This window comes from Adiantum capillus-veneris, chromosome 8 (assembly GCF_014529385.1).
Source record: "Adiantum capillus-veneris isolate H3 chromosome 8, ASM1452938v2, whole genome shotgun sequence".
Lineage (NCBI taxonomy): Eukaryota > Viridiplantae > Streptophyta > Polypodiopsida > Polypodiales > Pteridaceae > Adiantum > Adiantum capillus-veneris.
The window spans coordinates 61,857,567-61,865,066 of NC_140938.1; positions in this window are offsets into that span (position 1 = coordinate 61,857,567).

Here is a 7,500-nt window from a genome sequence, read left to right on the forward strand (position 1 = left end):
GTGCAGAGCACATCGTCGAAATCCGACCTCTGAATCTTCTCTCTCTCTCTCTCTCTCTCTCCACGCTCAGCCCCCCTCTGAGTTTGCTCTCTCTCTCTCTCTCTCTCTCTCTCTCTCTCTCTCTCTCAAATGGTCAAGTCATGTTTGTGGCCGGCTGCTACATTCCTCACTATGACTCCAACTTTTATGCTCGCTTGAATATGGATAGAGATCAGCCCTTTGTTGAACTAGAGGAAGACATTGCTTATTACAAGGATCAAGGTGAAGTCATTGTTTTTGGAGACATGAATGCTCGCACAAATATGTTACAACACGACACACAACAAGTCGACATGCCGCATGTATCAAGAAGAGTGGATGACTCATACATGTATAATCGAAGTTCTAATGATGCAAAAGAAGTGGATCACTATGGAAAGTCACTTCTACATATGTGCAATAGTACCGGAATGCTCATTGCAAATGGTGTATCTCTATGGCAAGGCACCAATGACTTTACATGTAGAAAGCACAATGGTGCTAGCGTGATTGACTATATGTTGTTCTCAGAAGCCACTTTAGAATGCATACAAAGCTTTACACTTGGTGAATGGAATCCGGAATCGGATCATAGGATGTTATGTATTGACCTCAAGTGTGATAAACGGCCCGAGCATGTAGCCTCCAATCATGATGTGAATCATTTGTACCTACGTCTAGACTTCAAACGAGCACTTATATATGCTGATATGGTGGACCAAATGTTAAGCATGATAGAGCATCAAGGGAGCCCAACATTAGAATGCAAGTGGAAAGTTTTCAAAGAAGTAATTTTCTCTTGTGCGAAGGAATGCTTTTCGGCGAAACACATGTCTTGCAAAAGGTCTAAGAAGGGTAGCACCAAGAAGAAATGGTTTGACATGGAATGTAGTCAAGCCCGAAAACACTTGCTAAGATTGGATGCAATCAAAGACAAGGAAGTTTACTTGGAATGTTCACACACATACAAAGCACTTGTTCAAAAGAAGAGGAGAAGGTGGGAAGTCGAAAAACAACTTCTTTTAGCATAAGAGAAAGCACATGCATGTGGCAAGTTTTGGCAAAATCTAAAAGGCAAGCGCGTTGAGAGCTTTGGTGACTTGACTCTTGAGGATATGTATATGCATTGTAAGAACCTCTATGAGCAACCCAATGTTGATAAGATGGAGGGTTGTAGCTCCCTTCCATTTATGTCTCCCTTCTTTACCATTGAAGATGTATGCCGCGCGCTTGAGAAACTTGCTACTCGCAAGGCAGGTGACCTTCAAGGTGTCAAGGCTGAAATGATTAAATGGACAAGCAAGAAAACACGATATTGGATATGCGATATGTTTAACCTTGCACTTCAGTATGGCATGCCTCATGATTGGAGTGCAAATTGGATCAAACCTTTGCACAAAGGAGGAGATGTAAACAATGTGAACAACTATCGCACTATAATGGTTGGTTCTTTGATGGCAAAGTTATTTGGATGTATCATGGAGATGAAGATAAGTGAATGGGCTGAAAAGAATGGCAAACGTGCGCTTGGCCAAGCAGGTTTTCGAAAGCATCATAGCACTATTGATCACCTTGTCACTCTTCGAGTTCTTATGGAAGCGTCTCGATTGAAAGGAAAAAAGTTGTATTGTTGCTTTGTGGATTTCAAGAAAGCTTTTGACATGGTACCGCGAGGAAATCTTTGGAGACGTATGCAAAGCCTTCAAGTGCCGAGAGAATTTATGCATGCAGTCTTTCGCATCTACCAAAAAGTGATATGTCGATTACGTATGGGAGATGGAATTTCAGAATTTTTTGCAAGCACTATTGGTGTCAAACAAGGATGCCCACTTTCCCCAACCCTCTTTGGGCTACTCATTGATGAATTGGAATACATGGTTCTTGATTTTATGCAGCAAGAAGGCATAGAAGAGGTTAAGATTGGAAATGCGGTGATCATGCTTTTGCTTTATGCCGATGATGTAGTGCTCTTGGCACATACCTTAGAAGATGCACAAAAGCTTATGAGTGTCTTGGAACGCTTTTGCCTACATAGCGGGCTGATCGTGAATGGATCCAAAACCAAGGTTATGCTTGTAAAGACCCTCAATGACGAAAATCCATGCATTGTATACAACAATGAGAAACTTGAAGTGGTAGATCACTTCAAGTACCTTGGCCTTGAGGTTCCATCCAATCATAAATGGAAGGATTGTGCATTGCGTCGCTTGGAAGCCGGAAAGAGGGCTTATTATGCATTTGAGAACATGTGCAATGCAGGAGAGATCAAGTGTTGGGCTCTCAAAAAGTACCTCTTTGACACATTGGTGACACCGGTGCTTCTTTATGGAGTGGAGGTGTGGGGTGGAAGCATCGGGAAGTCTACTTGGAAAGAGTTTGAGAATGTCCAAAAGCGTTTTCTCACCAACTTTCTCCAAGTCAAGACACAAACACCCTACATGCTCTTACTTCTTGAGTCCGGATCGCTTCCCATTGAGGTCTTGGGCATGGAAAGGGTTGTGGAGTACATGCGTAAGACACAACGTAGCCCTTTGCATCGACTTCCTAGAATCGCATATGAAGCAAGTCAAAAGGTTCAAAAGACATGCAAGAGCAAAATACTAAGTTCGGGGTGGATGCTTGATATCAAGAAATGGTTTGGAAGATGGGATGCATGTCACTTGGTCAAGGATGCGTCGATCGACTCCCAAGTTAATGAGGCCTTCTTACAACGCCAATGTATCATGGCTTGGGAGAAATCTGGAGGTTCTCGCTTCAGCCATTACACCACACACGTTGCCCCAAACTACAAATCTCTCTTCTTCTCGGAACGAGGTAACCGAACCCATTCCTACATCCTTGAGCCCATCCCGTTGAGTGCGATCCGCACCATTGCCTCCATTCGTCTTAGCTCCCATTCTCTACGCTGCGAGACAGGACGTTGGGGCACTGGCGAGGAGTGTCATCGACTTTGCACCTTATGCCCTCGTCAAGTGCGAGAGAGTGAGTACCACACACTACTTGAGTGCTCAGCTTTTGACCACATTAGGTCCTCTTTTCCCCATATATTCAGCCATGAACTCTCCCTACATACCTTCCTCTCCCAACCACGATGTGGACTCTCTATTGCGACGCTCATTTCAGCCATTTTTGAGCATCGAGAGTCACTTATGAACTCCACTCACACCACGTGACATGTTCATTGGGTCCCATAGGTCATATTTGACCTCCCAGGACGATAATAGAACTATCTCTATCTCTCTCTCTCTCTCTCTCTCTCTCTCTCTCTCTCTCTCTCTCTCTCTCTCTCTCTCTCTCTCTCTCTCTCTCTCTCTCTCTCTCTCTCTCTCTCTCTCTCTCTCTCTCTCTCCGCGCTTAGCTGAGCACTGTCCGGAAGCTCAGCTGTCAATAGCCGGCCGCCTCTCTCTCTTTCCAAGCATGCAGGTGCAGGCAGTGTCTCTCTCTTTCCGAGTGCGTAGGTGCAGGCCACACTGAGTCTGCTCTCTCTCTCTCTCTCTCTCTCTCTCTCTCTCTCTCTCTCTCTCTCTCTCTCTCTCTCTCTCTCTCTCTCTCTCTCTCTCTCTCTCTCTCTCTCTCTCTCTATTATGGGGTGGAATTTCTCCTTTTCCCCTTGTCGTGAACCGGCAATTTGGAAATTGAAAACGGCAAGATATTAAGCTCAACTGTCAACAGCCGGCCGCCATGGTCCATACATCTCCAGCAATGCCCCCCTCCCCCCCCCCCCGGGACCTCCTTGCCAAAAACTTGGCAAACCTACATATGTGAAACAACAAAGGTAAATTGTCAAAATTTGAAGGTTTTCTTACCTTCAAATAAAACATTTAGAGGTAAATTTCAAAATTTGTAGGTGGGACTACACTAAACCTAGGTTTTTTTCGAGCACCTGCGAATCCTCGTCTCTCGCTTTCTCTCTCTCGCTTTCTTTCTTGCTGTGCAGAGCACTTCATCGGAATCTGACCTCTGAATCTGCTCTCTGTCTCTCTCTCTCTCTCTCTCTGTCTCTCTCTCTCTCTCTCTCTCTCTCTCTCTCGCGCTCAGCCCGCCTCTGAGTTTGCTCTCTCTCTCTCTCTCTCTCTCTCTCTCTCTCTCTCTCTCTCTCTCTCTCTCTCTCTCTCTCTCTCTCTCTCTCTCTCTCTCTCTCTCTCTCTCTCTCTCTCTCTCTCTCTCTGCGCTCAGTTGAGCACTGTCCGGAAGCTCAACTGTCAATAGTCGACTGCCTCTCTCTCTTTCCGAGCGCGCAGGTGCGGGCAGTGTCTCTCTCTTTTCTAGCGCGCAGGTGCAGGCCACACTGAGTCTGCTCTCTCTCTCTCTCTCTCTCTCTCTCTCTCTCTATTATGGGGCGGGATTTCTCCTTTTCCCCTTGCCGTGAACCGGCATTTGGGAAATTGAAAACGGCAAGATATTAAGCTCAGCTGTCAACAGCTGGCCGCCATGGTCCATCTTCTCCCTAGTCCCGACCAGTGTTCGGGAAAAATCATTTTTCCAAACATACAAAATTCCTTTCCTTGAATTTGCCAAGAGGAAATTTTAGAAATTATGGGGCGGAATTTTTCTCTATTATAGGGCGGAATTTCTCTTTTTCCCCTTGCCGTGAAGCGGCATTTTAAAAATTGAAAACGACAAATTATTAGGCGGAATTTTTCTCTATTATGGGGCGGAATTTCTCCTTTTCCCCTTGCTGTGAACAACTATCGCACTATAATGGAGTGATTGGGCATGCCTCATGATTGGAGTGCAAATTGGATCAAACCTTTGCACAAAGGAGGAGATGTAAACAATGTGAACAACTATCGCACTATAATGGTTGGTTCTTTAATGGCAAAGTTATTTGGATGTATCATGGAGATGAAGATAAGTGAATGGGCTGAAAAGAATGGCAAACGTGCACTTGGCCAAGCAGGTTTTCGAAAGCATCATAGCACTATTGATCACCTTGTTACTCTTCGAGTTCTTATGGAAGCGTCTCGATTGAAAGGAAAAAAGTTGTATTGTTGCTTTGTGGATTTCAAGAAAGCTTTTGACATGGTACCGCGAGGAAATCTTTGGAGACGTATGCAAAGCCTTCAAGTGCCGAGAGAATTTATGCATGCAGTCTTTCGCATCTACCCAAAAGTGATATGTCGATTACGTATGGGAGATGGAATTTCAGAATTTTTTGCAAGCACTATTGGTGTCAAACAAGGATGCCCACTTTCCCCAACCCTCTTTGGGCTACTCATTGATGAATTGGAATACATGGTTCTTGATTTTATGCAGCAAGAAGGCATAGAAGAGGTTAAGATTGGAAATGCGGTGATCATGCTTTTGCTTTATGCCGATGATGTAGTGCTCTTGGCACATACCTTAGAAGATGCACAAAAGCTTATGAGTGTCTTGGAACGCTTTTGCCTACATAGCGGGCTGATCGTGAATGGATCCAAAACCAAGGTTATGCTTGTAAAGACCCTCAATGATGAAAATCCATGCATTGTATATAACAATGAGAAACTTGAAGTGGTAGATCACTTCAAGTACCTTGGCCTTGAGGTTCCATCCAATCATAAATGGAAGGATTGTGCAATGCGTCGCTTGGAAGCCGGAAAGAGGGCCTATTATGCATTTGAGAACATGTGCAATGCAGGAGAGATCAAGTGTTGGGCTCTCAAAAATTACCTCTTTGACACATTGGTGACACCGGTGCTTCTTTATGGAGTGGAGGTGTGGGGTGGAAGCATCGGGAAGTCTACTTGGAAAGAGTTTGAGAATGTCCAAAAGCGTTTTCTCACCAACTTTCTCCAAGTCAAGACACAAACACCCTACATGCTCTTACTTCTTGAGTCCGGATTGCTTCCCATTGAGGTCTTGGGCATGCAAAGGGTTGTGGAGTACATGCGTAAGACACAACGTAGCCCTTTGCATCGACTTCCGAATCGCATATGAAGCAAGTCAAATGGTTCAAAAGACATGCAAGAGCAAAATAATAAGTTCGGGGTGGATGCTTGATATCAAGAAATGGTTTGGAAGATGGGATGCATGTCACTTGGTCAAGGATGCGTCGATCGACTCCCAAGTTAATGAGGCCTTCTTACAACGCCAATGTATCACGGCTTGGGAGAAATCCGGAGGTTCTAGCTTCAGCCATTACACCACACACGTTGCCCCAAACTACAAATCTCTCTTCTTCTCGGAACGAGGTAACCGAACCCATTCCTACATCCTTGAGCCAGGACGTTGGGGCACTGGCGAGGAGTGTCATCGACTTTGCACCTTATGCCCTCGTCAAGTGCGAGAGAGTGAGTACCACACACTACTTGAGTGCTCAGCTTTTGACCACATTAGGTCCTCTTTTCCCCATATATTCAGCCATGATCTCTCCCTACATACCTTCCTCTCCCAACCACGATGTGGACTCTCTATTGCGACGCTCATTTCAGCCATTTTTGAGCATCGAGAGTCACTTATGAACTCCACTCACACCACGTGACATGTTCATTTGGTCCCATAGGTCATATTTGACCTCCCAGGACGATAATAGAACTTGAAGAGAAAGTCAAGGAACATGAGGCTTATCCATAAGCCAGTGAAAATTGCTTCAAGAGAAGCACAAAAGAACTATGGTGTCTTTCAAATCCATGAAGCTATAGCTGTGGAAGTAAACGATGATGATGAAGTGGAATGGGACATAGCTTTAGAAAACTCTAATATGGATGAAATAGATGTCAATATGATTGGTGTGTTTGATGGAGACGGAGATGTAGGACTAAATGCATATAAGTAATTATGACACATCGCCATTACACTACAAGATGTTCAACTCTCTCTCTCTCTCTCTCTCTCTCTCTCTCTCTCTCTCTCTCTCTCTCAAGTTACTTTTGCAAAATAGTTAGATACAATACAATACAATTTGTTTGATTGAGTATACAAAAATGGACAGCTAAGGGGATAAAAGACAAGCTATGATTACAAAAATTGTAGCCCTTTGCCAAAATAGATAGGGGCAAAGTGAGCGAAGTGCTCAAGCCAAAGATTGAGTAAGCTCATTGAGTAGTTCATCTATGTTGAACTCAGTACCTTCAAGCGTAGGAGATGGGCCTGGAGGTTCCCTTTGTATAGGACCAGCCTGATCTGGCAATGATCCATAGAGTGTTGTATACTGTTGCAGCTTGACTTGGGCCTCTGATAGCTCTATCTCAAGCTTAAGGATTCTGCCGTGAAAAATATCAAGTGTCTCTCATTGGCTTGCCCTTGGCTTGCCAATGCAACGAGCGTCTCTGATTATTCAAGAAGAAAAACTATGAGACGTTTTTGTGCAGGCATTTGATTATTGGCATGAGTTGCTGCCACTTTCTCTACAATTCGACCATGCCCAACACCAAAATTCTTGGGGCGGTATGACAAATCTACATGCTTCCCAAGGATGTTGTAAACATAACATTGATGTATAAAGTAGAGTGCCATTTGGTTATTGTTTGGCATCATTCTCTCTCTCGACGTATGAATCTT